The sequence below is a fragment of the Sceloporus occidentalis genome, unplaced genomic scaffold (genome assembly GCF_023333645.1).
Source record: "Sceloporus occidentalis isolate IW3139 unplaced genomic scaffold, rSceOcc1.0.p SCAF_60, whole genome shotgun sequence".
NCBI lineage: Eukaryota > Metazoa > Chordata > Lepidosauria > Squamata > Phrynosomatidae > Sceloporus > Sceloporus occidentalis.
This window is the reverse complement of record NW_028317040.1, coordinates 3617966-3633932: the sequence shown is the minus strand read 5'-3', so window position 1 is coordinate 3633932 and position 15967 is coordinate 3617966.

The following is a 15967-nucleotide window of genomic DNA, read 5'->3' as shown; positions in this document are numbered from 1 at the left end:
TCAGAAGGCAAGACATGTATAATGTTAAGTGTGTACAATAGCCCATTAGGCAAACAAGATTGAGCATATAAGCCTTTCATATTATGGTGGCTACTTTGTACTTGGTCTAAGAATAACACTTACTAGCACAAATGTAAATCTGGTCTAAATAGTGTAAATATAGAATAAGCCACTATCATTATTTCTGGACGGGGTTTGGGATATATATAGAGTTATAAATGTGTTCTTTTGTGCATAGTAGGTGGAACTATAGTCATACTGCTCTCCTTATCTTAATGAAAAGTTAACTCAGCTTGGCTCATCATGATGGTAGCACACAAGCCCAGCCAAGTCAGCGTAACAGCTTCCTACTATTCTGCTTGCTATAAGACCAGCATCCAGGGAGTTAGTACTTACAAAGTACTTTTAATTGGTGGCGCTACATAGGACTTTAAATTGTCCCTTGAAATGCCCCTGGATTTCTCTTTTAATAACCTGATCTGCTTAGTATGGAAGTTTAATGGTCTCTGTGCTTAGATGTACGTAGAAGTAAATCTATTCTTGGGTGGAACTCAGTTCTGTTCTAGTGAAACACAAGATAAATCTTTAGCAATAACTTGATATTCTCCATTATGTAGGGTTGAGTGATCTTTTCATTTTATTGATATTATTGAGGAATGTATAATAACATTTGAACTCAAACAAAGCACTTCATATATTATAATCAATTAAATCTTTATTACCATATAACAATATAATAAAACCCATATGGGGGTGTACATCTTAAGAGTTTAAAATCATTCAGTATTTCCAAATAAAAAGACCAGGAACTTTATTGGGTATTATTGCGTGGTCTGACATTGAGTAAAAACACCTGTACTTTTCCTGCATTTCAGGTATGCATTTAGTGTATACAAAAGACACATACCTTCAGTAAAGCAGACACATAGCTCCATGATTCAGTGAGAAGCAATTATGGAAATATTTTGCCAAGGATTGGCGTGCTTGGTACCTGGAAATATTAATACATGTAAATATTTTTAAACTCTTCAGAGTAGGGATTTCTTGTAAAATTTTTCTGGTTTTATACTCATTCTGAAAATTAATGGCAAGCTCTGAGAAAACATTTTTCTTTTTTTATGGATTTGCATTATGTACGCTATTTTTACTGAGAATTAATGATCTTTTCAATTGTGGTGGTCCAGTTGGAAGCCAATTACTTTGTATGGACTTTAAATATTTTTGTACCATGGTTCTTTTCTATTACTGTACATAATTGATTTAAAAGGATCCATCCCATGTGTGGTACAAGACAACGAACACTTTCTTGGGTGATTATCCACAAGGCAATCGAGCCAATTGGAAGGCTTGCCACAGGTCACAGCAAGCATCTGTAAAGCTGTGCACCGGCTTATGTCATATTCAGCTTTACTACCTTGTGAGTGGTAAGGCAAATGTTTGAGGCTACCCATGACCCTACCACCACCTACATGTAACCCTTTCCTTCAACAAAGGTGTTTCACTTAAACTACTGCTATGTATGGAGTATGTTCCCTCACTTTCAAGAGCCTGGTGGCACCTTAGTCCACCAATGGCACACCTACTAAAAGCACTGCCCCTAGAATGTCCATCATGTACAATGATAGATCAATCATTTCTGTTCATCCATTCAAGATGAGAAAGTGAACTAAACTTGATTAAAACAATCTTTAAATAGAAAGATGTGGAAAGTGCTGGAATATACTGGGTCCCTCCAGTTCTTGTGTACCACGGTTCATACCTGGACTGAAGATTTTATAAGTCATGCAATCCTTTGGGTCTACGTTTTAGGAGAAAGGGGTGGGGGAAATAACTCCTGGGGCTATCTTTTCATATTATCTGACAATGGGTACCAAAACATATCCTTAACTGTACAAAATATAATTTCTCTGCGACTCCCCAAATCATAATCAGACACACTGACTGCTAGCCGTTGAAAGATTTGCTAAATCTCCTTGGAAGCCAGTGGTGCATGCTAATTAACAGAGATGAACAGATACAGTCTCCTGTAAATTCCTGTAAATGTCTTTTATTTAGACAGTTTTCTTAACGAGTAAAACCCCCATCCATGGCCGATTCAAGGCTCTGGTGGGCCCTGGGCAAACAATATAATAGTAGGCCCCCCTCCCGTCCTGTAGTGGGGGGTAGGTGCTGTAGTGGGGAGTACAGGGGGCTTGTTGTGGAGGGCCCACTAGCCCTGTTGCCCCCCGCTACTAGCCTCTATTCCCCACTACAGCCACTGCCCCCCCCCCACTATAAAGGATATAGTGGCGAAAAGGGTCTGAGGGAAAATTAGTTGATTATAAAATTCAAAACAAAATTTATTAAAAAAAATATTCCGAGATGGCCGCTGGACGTGCGGGTATCTTCATATTCCACTACTGTGGATCGCAGAGGGGGCCCCAAACAGGGTGACCACATTTTTTTATGCCATTCAGGGACACACTATGAAGCAGATGCGATTACTCCAACAGGTGTATATATTGTGGTAAAGTGTATGGGAAAGTGGTTGATGGGATATATATCTCACCTGGTTTCCTCAGCCAGGCACGGTAGCAAACCCAGGAGCCCTCAGGTGAGGCTTCCTAAGCTCATTACTGGGGAGGAAGCCTTAAAAGAGAGGGATGTTAGGTTTGAAGGGGGGGAGGAGAAACTGAGTGAAGGAACAGCTACAGCCAGCGCTGCAGCCCACCAGGTATGAAGCTTTACCTATGGAAAACCTGTTACTTTGCTTTGTGCCAGACCTTAGGCTTGTAGAGAGGTATCTGGATGTTTAGTTAGAGCCGGACAGGCTTAGAGTTTGTTTTGTTTACAAGGTGCTCTGTGCCTACAGCATCCAAATAAACACGCTTTACCTTTGAAACCTGTGTGTCATTGCCGCCCCATGCGTGAGCTGTTCCTTACAATATATATATATATATATATACACCGTATTTATACACTGATGTACACTGTCACATACACATAAAATAAATGTTATATATATATATTTATACTATATATCACATACACCCTGATTCACAAACTATTATATATTAATTATTAAGAAGCCTTGGAAACCCATGTTGATTTCGGATTTATAAAAAGATAAAAACGGTCCCACGCCGCAGTGATTGCGATGATCATGGACCCCTCTGTTGCTGACCTCTCCATGACTGGAACAACCAGTCTGCCGTAGGTCCCTTTCTACAGCCAATCACATACACAGATACAGTCAGAGGACAAAGTCAATGCTTGTAAGCGCTGCCCTTGTCTCTGTTCTCTGTCTTTCTTACTGTGATTGTGAGATGGAAAGAAACAGAGAACAAGAACAGTAAGAAACAGTAATTCCCTGAAGAATACATAAGAATATAGGTTGGTTTCCAAATATGGATAAGTTAATCAATATATGTTTGGTATTGGTTTCCATTATATACCAGCTGTGTATCTTTTTTATGCCTGTAAAATGGAGTTGTTGGGTTTTTTTTTATTCAATTAAAAAAAAAAAAACAAACAATCATATTCATAGCAAATAATGTATTACATAAATGAATATGGTAAAAAAGACCTAATTAAATATAATTTGTGTAGGTACACTCAATTATAAAGTTTAAAAAAGACATACTAAATTCACAAAAATTGCTTTTGTCCTGTAGGATAAAATAGCCCTGGTTCTTAAGGGGTTAAAGACAGCCTTTTTTTATTTCATAAAAAATAAATGTTTCCCATCCCACAAAAAAAAAAGGACTGCAGACTTTTAAAGCACCTTCACAGTTGCAAGCTGGCTACTATCAGTCTGAGTGGCAGGGCCAACCAATGGCTCACTGGCACAACACGAATGCACACTCCTGGTGCCTAAGTATGATTGCACATATGTATGTTTATGCAGGCACTAGAGACAGGAGGCAGACACTGAGTACGTGAACAAGCAGCATTTCCAAGTGAAGCATACTTGCAAAAAAACAAGGCCAGTGAAGCAAACACGATGTGCTGCACTGACCCCTAAAAATCGGACATGGCTTCCTCTTTAAACGATGTATGGTTTTACTTAATGTTGGCCTCTGCAAATACTAAGCAGATTTTAGCAACCAGTATCTGCACAAAATAGCACTGGCAGCAGGACTGTCTTTAATGTAGGACAAAGGGGGCCCAGGTTTATCTCGGGGTCCTGTAGAAGCTGTCCCTTGGGTCTGTTAATAGCCACTAGGGAAAAGCTAGAGGTGAAGGTCCGTGCAGGCATATTTCAGAGTTCTCTTCTGCCATCTGCACACCATATGAAATAAATTACAGGGAAGTGACATAATATGCAAGAGCAGGCAGCTGTCAGGGTCCACTTTTCGCTGCCTGAACCATGGCTTCATTATACATCAGGCATATCCATCTGCTACCACTAGTGACCACCCTCCTCCCTCTGGAGTGCTCAGAACCAGATTACCTGAGTGAAGCCCTACCTTTATAAGACCTGCCCTGCCCTTCAGTCAGGGCCTTGGCATTGGCGTGTGAGGACTGCTTTGACCCGAGCCCAAGCCCGTTACCTGAGCCTGTACCTGCACCAATACCGGTACCTGCGCCTGAACTTGTACCTGTACCTGGCCCTGTATTGCTCCATTCCCGTCCGCCCTTCCAGTGGGCTTACCTGCCTGTACCTGTACTCGAGCCTGTACCTGTACCCAAGCCTGTACCTGCCGTCCTCCCTGCCTCAGCTCCCCTGTCTCTGCCTCAGCTCCCCTGTCTCTGCCTCAGCTCCCCTGTCTCTGCCTCAGCTCCCGTGTCTCTGCCTCAGCTCCCCTCTATTCCGTTTTCCAGTCCTGCTAATTGTCTGTACCTAACTACCCGTCAATATGGATAAAGGGGTACAGACAGACTCCCCAGTATCCCCTGCACATGACCTTCTCGCCTGGGTCCTGACAGCAGCACACAAAATGTCAGAAATTGGGGAGGCTTGCCCAGGGCCTCCTTATTATTAACTATAATATATATATATATATATATATATATATATATATATATATATATATATATATATATATATCACACTTAAAGGCCAAACATATTTTAAGCACTTTTGCTATCTTGTTTTCAATCATCATTTCCCTGCTCTCTCTTATTTAGTTTAACCACATAAATTATATATTGGTTGTTTTTCCAGACAAGTAGGGCTTTTTAAGAAAGTTTATGTTTATAACTAGACCATCATATAGTGTGAAAAAATAAAGAAAATGGGAAAAAATTTAGGGAAAAAACCCAACATAAGCAGTGCAATTTGTTTTGCGTCCTCCGACTTTAAGGGATTAAAGACAGCCGATGGTAAAATAAAGTAGAAAGCTTATTAAGTGATATCATATTATTTATTATAAGGCTGGGTTGTCAATATTGCTTCAGCATGTAAAGTATACGTTAGCAGGCTACCTATACACAACTGTAATGTAACATAAAATGACAACTGCTTTCCACAGAGGAAATGGTTTAGTGTGTTTTTTTTTTTTTAAATGAGACATTTAGGCATTTATGCCCTTCAAGCACAGTCTTGTAAGATTTCATTACCTTTATTGATAGATCCATTCTAAAGTCTGTAATATGAGAGCAGTTAGATTAGCAGGAATATGCCATACGGTCGTTTTTTATAGTACAACTTAATACATCTGGAGATCTGGATAAGAGTCAAAAGTGATGTAACATCTTAAATCTTCAATGGGAATCTAACAGCTGTATAAATTGCCATGACCAGTAAAATACTGAGATCCAGCTAGGACAGGACAGTATGTTCTCCTAAAAAAAAATAATATCTTCATTATCCCAGGACAGGCACACCGTGTCATAAACCTACAAAGAATCATGTACCAGATACTGGTCGCGGTTTAACCACAGAACTACCGCACCAGCCGAAAGCTTAAGGAGATGAGAAAAAAACCCCATACATTGCTCAAAGGTTTTAAAGGATTCAGTACAATCATAGATGCTATTTAAGATAACTTTGGCAGACCAGGGTTGCCAATCTGTGAAACCTTTTACTGCTAAGCATCAGTACATAAAATTTTCATGGGGAAATGTAATGCTTTAATCACAATGTGCTTTTCAACATTTTTGGGACACTCCAGCCATCACAAGCACTTAAATGTATATGATAGCTGAGTTGTCCCTTAATTTTTCATTCTATCCACTTGCAAATAAAAGGGAAGATTATGAAGATTTGCCCCTTTCCCCACCCCCTTTTTTTCAAGCTTTCGGTCACAGAGTGTGCTCTGATTTGTTGTTTTTTTTTAATATAAACTTCATTTTATTATCCCCCCCACACACAGATGATATTATAGATACTTTTAACTGTTTATTTTTTTTTTCCAATCTCGCGGAACTCACCAATACAAACAATTGCACTTTAAAATGTCGTGCTTGCATCGGGTCTTGAAACACGCTTTGTTTTTGTCAGCACAACCTTGCATATTAAAAATAACCAACACATTGAATTGAATTCCCATAAGGCTCAGCCAGACATATTACTTCCATGATGCTCGCTGAGCGTCATGGGAAGTGCAGCAACAGTAAAGCTGCAGATGCTAGCTGTGAACTAAAATTCCTATGATTCTCAGCCAGCCAGGTGTCCACCATAATGCTGGCTGAGCATCATTGGAAGAGTAGTCCACAACAGCGGAGATTTTGTTTAATTTAAAAAGGCTAATGTTAGCCTCCCTCCCAGGACCCCTACACACTGCCTTTACACACACCTGCACATAAACACACATATACACATACACTGCCTTTACACACACACATATACACATACACTGCCTTTACACACACATATACACATACACGTCCCTCACCAGCATACATGTAAAAACATCAGTGATGAGTGGGAAGGAGAGCACATTTGGGGAAACGTTTTTCTGATGACCAGGCAAAAATATTGACTGAAGAAGATGCTGATATAGTTAAATCTTCAAGATATCATAGGCCCTTGCTGATGATATACCGTATTTGCTCGATTATAAGACAAGGTTTTTTCCAGAGCAAATGCTCTGAAAAATACCCCTCGTTTTATAATCGGGGTCGTCTTATAATCAGACCTCAAATAGGTCTGACTATGAGACTAAGATCCAGATCCCCTGCAGCGATGCAGGGGACCTGGCAGTGGCGTACCTAGTGGGGGGCGGCGGTCCGCACCGGGTGCCGCTCATCAGGGGGGTGCCAACTTGCCGGCACCCGGCACCCCTCTGTTAAAGACCTCCGATACCGCTCCCTCGCGATCCACGCGGCAACTGCTGCTGTGTGCCGGGGTTTGTTGTCAGATCCCGGCGCACAACACTGAAGCCGCGCCCACCGCCGTCCGTGCCCTCTGAACCGGAAGAAGACGAGCGAAGAGGAAGAAAAGGAGCTGACTGCTGTAAGAAGAAAAGAGGAAAGGTAGGAAATCATTCAGTGAGCGTGGATTGGTATGTGTGGAATCTGTGGATTGGTATGTGTGGAATCTGTGGATTGGTAAGTGTGGATTGGTATGTGTGGAATCTGTGGATTGGTAAGTGTGGATTGGTATGTGTGGAATATGTGGATTGGTAAATGTGGATTGGTATGTGTGGATTGTTATGTGTGGAAGCTGTGGATTGGTAAGTGTGGATTGGTAAGTGTGGATTGGTAAGTGTGGATTGGTGTGCGTGGAATCTGTGGATTGGTATGTGTGTGGATTGGTAAGTGTGTGAGAGTGATGGGTGTTATGCTGTACCATTTCCAATGTCTTTTTCATTATATAATTATGCTCTAAAGTACATCATAACTCCCATCACTCTATACTGTTCCATACAGTGGCAGAGCTGGGAGACAGAGGCCTTGCACCCCCACCGCAGGACTCCTGAAAGGTAAGTGAACTTCAAAGGGCGGAGAGGGTAGATAGTTAGGAGGGGGTAGATAGGGAGAAGGGAGTGAAACGGGGGGGTAGATAGGGCAGAAGGGGGTGAGAATGGGTAGATAGGGAGAAAGGAGGGTAGCAAGAATATTGAAATAAAGAGTCAGAATGAGAGAGCGAAAATGAATGGATTAATGTGTAGATGAATTGTGTGAGAGAATTTTTGAGAATGCATCAATGAATATGTGTAAATAATTTGTGTGAATGAAAGTGAATTAGTGAGTGACTGTAAAAGTGTTTGTGTTAATCATAGGTGTATAGTTGATTTGTCAAAAAGGCAAAGATGGTATAAGCAGGGTGTTTATGGGACAAAAATGGCACAGGCAGGGTGTTTATGGGACAAAGATGGCACAGGTAGCGTGTTCATGGGACAAAGATGGCGTACACTCGGCTGTTTGGGAACAATGCTGACTCATGCTGGGCTGTTTGGGGGCAAAGATGGCACGTCCTATGTGTGTGTAATTTGGGTGCTGGTCAGGTTCTATGTGGGCAATGTGGACGCTGGTTTTTTTTGGAGTGTTATTAAAGAAAACACTATTATATGTTCAGTAAATGTTATTTAAACGTATTTATTTTACTTATAAGTTATTAATTTATTTTTTCAGATTTCTTGTTGTTTACAGTTGACATACAGTTTACAAACTGGTGCAATAAATATTCTTAACATAATTTTGTAGATGTCTTTACATTTGGTGGGGGGGGTGCCACTTACAGGATCCGCCCCGGGTGCCAAATACTCTAGGTACGCCCCTGGGACCTGGATCCTCCTGTGTTATGCCCCCCCCAACTTACTGGTGCATCTGACTTCCCGGTGCTTAGTCCGGGCAGCGTGTAGAGCTCTATGCGATTCGCGTACACAACTTCCTCTTGAGAGGAAGTTGTGTACGCGAATTGCGTAGAGCTCTACACGCTGCCCAGACTAAGCACCGGGGACTCAGAAGCATCGGTAAGTTTGGAGGAGGGAGGGGGAGGGAGTGCTAAACAGGGGGCATAAGGCATTTCTGGAGGCAGAGTGCTCTGTGAAATGCCTTTTAACCCCCTTAATGCCACTCTGCCTCCAAAAATGCCTTTTAACCCTCTATATGCCACTCTGCCTCCTGAAATGCCTTATACCTCCCTATATGCCACTCTGCCCCATAATATGCCTTTTTACCCCCTAAATGCCAGAGTGGCATATAGGGGTATAAGGCAATTCTGGAGGAAGAGTGGCACATAGAGGGTCAAAAGGCATATCATGGGGCACAGTGGCATTTAGAGGGTTAAAAGGCATATCATGGGGCACAGTGGCAAGCCTGGGGGCAGATGTGCATAACTGAGGGGGCAGGTTGCAAAAAAAGGAAATAAAAACAAAATCTTTTTCTCAATCATAGCTTTTATTAACAAACAATTGTTCACATAGTTTACATGAATTAACATTTACTGGTAAAACTTTTTTCCTATAGGGTCGTCTTATATTCAGGCTTTTTCTTTTTTTTTTTTCCTAAATTAATATTCAGATTTTGGGGGGTCGTCTTATAATCAGGGTCTTATAATCGAGCAAATACGGTAAATATAAGCCTTTATGGTGATTCAAAAATAAATGTATTCTCTGTGATGATACGGCAATAGCCATTATCATGTTACACTTACTGGCAAGTCTGCATGGTGGGCTATTAAAGGGTTAATATTTTAAAGACACATCATAACTATTTAAATGGAAACATCAAATTCACAAAGACCCTTTTTCTCCTGTTAATGTAATCTAAACCGACTTCTAGACCATTGCCAAAACAGAAATTGCTAAACAGATCTTCTTGTTACTTTTGTAGAATATTGATAGTATCATTATGTTCAGGATTAAATTGAAGAGCTGTAATAGACGCATCACGTGGACCCAAAGTATAAACCGTTTTCTGCATGAACTCCATCCCTGTAAATTTGTAACAGAGCGCAGAAAACATCTGATTCAGTAATTTGGAGCACACACAAAAATGCAAAAACAAGTCACATAGCAAAAAAGATACAAAGATCATCAAGATTAAAAGTAAAAGAGACTAACATGGAGCCATGTAGTTAAAATAAGATTACTTAAAATACATGTAACTCTGGGTTTGAGAACTACTCTAACAAGCATTCTTCACTAAATGACATTTATTGTAAAAACAAAAGGACAAAAGCGCCACTTCGAGAGATTTTGCCTCTCCCAAGATGGCAGCACCCACTAAAAGATAAACAAGTTCTCAAGAGGGTTCTCAACCATGCAAGCCAATGTGATTCCTAAATAAATAAAACAAATGGTAACATGAAAAAATACCACAAAATATAAAAAAAACTAAGTCTAAATTTTATGTAAATATAACAATATATTACTTGTGTGGGTACAGTAAATGGGAAAGAAGAAAATTACAGTTAAACATGAGCAGCACATAAATGTTAAAACAGCCATTGGCCATTGTCAGGCAGGGTACTGTCAGATATTTTAGGCTGGAAAACAAGTATTTTATATTCGTGTATTTTATATAAGAACAAAATGGAGTCAGAACCATTTTGTTTTTTAATCCTTGTTCTCTCTATAATTGAGAACAAAGAATATTTTATGAATATGGCTGCTTCAGCAAATATTTCCTAATTAGTGTATATTCTATGGGAAAATTGAAGGAGTAGAAGCTGCTTATCTCCAGGAATGTAAATTGGAATGGGGGGGATACATTGCAAGACCACCGAAACTGATTTACTGCCTAGGAGGTAACTTCTAGAGATATGTGTGACCAAGGACAAATTCCAGATGTATATATAATTGTCTTAAAGTTATTTCTCTTAGAGGTAAATGAAGGAAATACAATGGTGCAAATATGCGAAGAAGTCCTAATTATAATGGGTAAAACCCAAAATCATGATTCAAGAATTTCGATCAATAGGTGGAGAATATGATAATACGCCCTGTCTTTAAAAGCTTATGTTTTAAACAATTTGGGATCCCAGACAATTAAAGCCCAGACAATTGGAAACCGGACAGACAATTGTAATTTGGAATATCACAAGATCTTGACACCATATTTTACTCTTATAATTACTTTGAGTATATAACATAGATATAACTTTAAGAAAGTTTTTTTTCTTTCCACTGAATCTGGATTGATATCTACAAGGACCAGTTGGACCACAGCAACAAGTGGTGGTAAATATAATGGTTTTATTATTCTGAATAGAGGTAAATTTTGTCTACTTCAGTATAGAATTCCCTTCTTCTGGGAAATAACACATGACGTTATTGTATATGACGGCTTGTGAGACTCCAGCTTATAACCTGTGACATTGACAATGATGTAAAAGGTATTTTACCTGTAACTGAAGTCTGACATTATTTGCATCTATTAAATTCTCACTTATACTCTTTGGACATTATTAAATTATTTTTTATATTATGTTTTGTTACCACCCTGATTATTATTATTATTTGGTTGCTGAGTGGATTTGAAATTAATTGGTTTGATTTAAAAAATGCTGTTTATATAATGTGATATCATTTGATCAAGCTGAAATGTTTATGCCATGTGCTTTTTTTACCTGTTGCATTTTGTGTGTGTTAGACTCATAAGATTATACACTGTGCTTTGGACTATATATTTTGATTAACTATTGTGATGGTAAAATATCTCATTTTGAATTATATCATTTTGGCGTGAGCTGAAAGGATTTAGGATCAGAGATAAAATATAGGGTATCTCTTTATATTAATATTGTGGCTCTGGTCCTACAATAATTAATATAGCATAAAATAGCATCAGCACTTTGCGTATGTAATAGAATATTGGTTTTGCTTATTTTGTCTCATTAATATCCCTAACAGTACAAAAAAAATAAAAAAAAACCCAGCTCTGTCTTTAAGGGGTTAAGTGGTGTGGAAAAGGATTCACTTTCCAGCAGGACAACAATCCTAAACATAAATCTAAGCTGTGCTAGGCATATTTTATGTAGAAACACACTGTGACATCTCTAGACACTCTTTGAGATTCTGGAATAATGTGGTTTGTAAAATTCTGAACAAACTTGAACATTTTTTGTTACTTTTAGTGGTGAAAATGATGTATTTTGGTTTCAGAAAAAAAATTGTTTTCAGAAATGCTAAAATATATGCAGATTGTGGTAGTGGGATTAGATATATATATTTTTTTCTGCTGTGAATTTCAGGACAGTAGAACACTGTGATACACTTATACCTGGCAAGCATTATGAGCTCCAGGGGGGCATCAGAGGGGAATCATGGGAGAAACAAGATCATGGCCCCAAAGAGGGACTGTCCTTCCTAAATAGGGCCACTTGGGAAGTTCATATGATTGACAGTAGTTAGAGACACATACTTTGTCATTTCCACAGAATAACACATGAGGGCGCCCAGAACTCATAAAACCGAATCACCAGCATCCATTGGCTAGCAAACTAGAAAATTGGCTAGAAAAATGATTAAAGGCAATGTAACAAGCATTTTTGTAAAATAGCGATTTTGTCTAAGCATCAAGCATATTACTATACTATAATTATATGTAAATTTAGGGGGATGCAGGGGGGCTGATCTGCATTAACTAGAAAAAGAATAACTTCTATATTGCTATTCCATAGAATAACACATGAGGGCGCTCAAAGCTCATAAACAGATACCAGTATCCCCTGTCTGTCAGTTTAAATTAATTAATAAGTGTTTTGATTAATATATATATATATATATATATATATATATATATATATATATACACACATACATACATATATCCATTAAATAAAAATAGAAAACGTTGAGGGGATAGCAGTGTCTCGTCAATGATAGTACATCTTGACTTCACATTTTTTTAAGGACGCCTATAAACTTCCACCTTATCACCCTTCCTCTCATATTTCTTTAGCTCACCCTTCCTAATCCATCTCCTGTCTTCAGACAATACTTGTACAAGTGTGGCTGGTCCATCCCTAATAGTGGCACTTTTACCTCTTGTGTGATATATCTAACTCCCTCTAGATTGTAAGCTCTTTTGAGCAGGGCCCTTCTCACTTGAAAGTCAAATTCTTATGTTATATATTACTTGTTATGTCCTGTTTACCCATTGTACACCGCTCTGGACAATGATGGCACTATATAAAACAATAAATAATAATAATACCAGGGATGTGCCTTTGCTTTGATGTAACTTGCATACATAGAAAGTTTGCAGATGTATTGCATACAGAACTTTGGTTCTGTACTTAGGTTTGGGTCGGTAATGTAGCCAAAGGTTAATATTAAATGCAGACTTGTTTTTTTCTGTATTAAAAACAAATTTAATTGAGGCAACTAATTATTATTATTATTATTATTCATATGCAACAAATGTGCAACAGCATTTTGTATTTAAAAAATGGTACAAATTGCAGTAAGTCCGGAATTGCTGTTTGCATGTGCTTTTGGCTGTTTTGTGACAAGGCTAAAGTACAATGCCACGAAGTGGGTGTCACTGTCAACTGTTTCATTTTAAAATTGGCTTCAAGAACAAAAAAAAGTCTCTTAGAACAGGGAGCTTGTATCTTTCCCACTAGGGGTTCCACTTGCACACAGTAGCTTCTCTAAACAGAAGGGTTTGTTATGCACACTTCAGAAGGAGAGTTGACTATGGGAAGGAAGGTACAGTTGTTGGCACAGCAGGGGTAGGAGGCTTCCCCACTGGGAAAACACAGGTACAGAACAAACAAGGCAAGTCACAGGAAGGCACAGACGTGGTCACACTGTGAGCAAGCAGGAGGCCTAGGGACCCTTGCATGTCACCCGATGCTCTCTTTGTATGTCTCGATTCTAAAATATTCAGCACTCACTTCTTGGTGCTGGCATAGTTGGGAAGACTCCCATATCTATCTGGGGTTTCCATATTTGATATGAGTGCCAACGTCCCAGGTAATCACTCGAGTGTAAATGTTCTCGGAAAAACAAAATTGCATATAAGGTCGAAGTAACCTGTGAGGCCCACATTGGATGATGAAAAGAGAAGCCTGTGACAAGGATTTATCATAGTTAAATGTTACTATAACATACAAAGGGCCTGTTGGCAAAGTACAACCAATATTCTATAACCCAAATAAATAGAATTTTCTTACAGACATTTCTGGTTCTTCATTGTAAAATTTACTGCAGATGGGGTGTACTCTGCTTGTGTCCTTATAACTTGGTAAGAACATCAGCCTGTTGGCACTCTATAAGTTAAATTCCTTGGACTGTGTGTATTCGTAACCTTAATATATGTTATTATTTATCACATTTTGTTTGCCAACAACCAATGTTTTGCGGTGCAAGAGAAAAAAACCCCACAAACATGGGATAACGTATCAATAATAATGCATTTTACAAAAATTACATATTTATGTTAGGTTAAGAAATGCGGGTGGTGCATGACACAAATTTACATTCTGTCCATAGATCCTGGACAGAAAGTTGGCAATTTTGTAACATATATTTCCATAAAAATATCCCTGTTTTTTCTTTCAAAATCTGGTAAAGCAAGGATAAAGGGCAATATTAATGGTACATACTCTGAGTGGGTGACTGTTGCTAGTGGGGTACCACAGGGGTCAGTTTTGGGTCCTATTCTTTTTAATATATTTATTAATGACCTTGTAGAGGGATTGCATAGTAAAGTATCAATCTTTGCAGACGATACTAAGCTCTGTAACGTGGTTAACACAATAGAGGACAGCGCACGATTACAAATGGATCTGCATAGGTTGGAGGCTTGGGCTGGGATGTGGCAGATGAGGTTCAACACAGATAAATGTAAGGTTATGCACATGGGGAAGAAAAATCCAGGCTGGGAATATGTATTAAATGGGAAAACACTGGGGACGACTGACATGGAAAAGGACTTAGGAGTTTTAGTTAACAGTAAATTTACCTGTAGCGACCAGTGTCAGGCAGCTGCTGCTAAGGCAAATAAAATCATGGGGTGCATCAAAAGGGGCATAGATGCCCACGACAAGGAAATAATTCTACCCCTGTACAAGTCACTAGTCAGACCACACATGGAATACTGTGTACAGTACTGGGCACCAGTGTACAAGAAAGATATAGTGGAGCTGGAGAGGGTTCAAAGACGGGCAACCAGAGTAATAAGGGGAATGGGAGGACTACAGTACCCAGAAAGATTATCAGAATTGGGGTTATTTAGTTTGGAAAAAAGACGGCTTAGGGGGGACTTAATAACTATGTATAAATATATAAGGGGACAGTACAGAGATCACTCCCAGGACCTATTTATACCCAGGACTGTATCTATAACAAGGGGACATCCTCTACGGCTGGAGGAAAGAAGGTTTCTACACCAGCACAGACGGGGGTTCTTTACAGTAAGAGCGGTGAGATTATGGAACTCTCTGCCAGAGGAAGTGGTGATGGTAAACTCAATAAAAGAGTTCAAAAGGAGCCTGGACGTGTTTCTTGAAAGCAATAATATTACAAGTTATGGATATTAGATTAATAGGGACAGAACGTTGATCCAGGGATTTATTCTGATTGCCATATTTGGAGTCGGGAAGGAATTTTCCCCCTGGTATGGGGCAATTGGCATCTGCTTCATAAGGGTTTTTTGCCTTCCTCTGGATCAACACAGTAGGGACACAATATGTATATAGGTTGAACTTGATGGACTTTGGTCTTTTTTCAACCTTATGAACTATGTTACTATGTTACTATGCAGCATATGGAGAGGATTCCTGCATCGGAAAGCATCATCAAGAAGAATGCGAGTTTGCAACATCACATTTTAATTGGTGAGGTTGGCAACTCTATCCATATACTAGTTAGCACTTAATTGTGCAATTGATATGTTCCTGCTTTCATTCTCAATTGTATGGATCTTGCCTAAAATTCTCAACCTGCCCTCTGTCCAGTTGAATTTGACACCGCTGTACTAGATCTTCTGATTGACATAAGTTAGTACATGGACCCCCTTGGTCCGGTGCTTGGTCTTCATTGTCCACTATATAGTATGTTTCCTGTCTGCATGATGACTCAACTGATAAAGGGTTTTGTCACCTTAACACTCTCAACGTCTCCTTGCCACCCTAGTGAGGAGGACA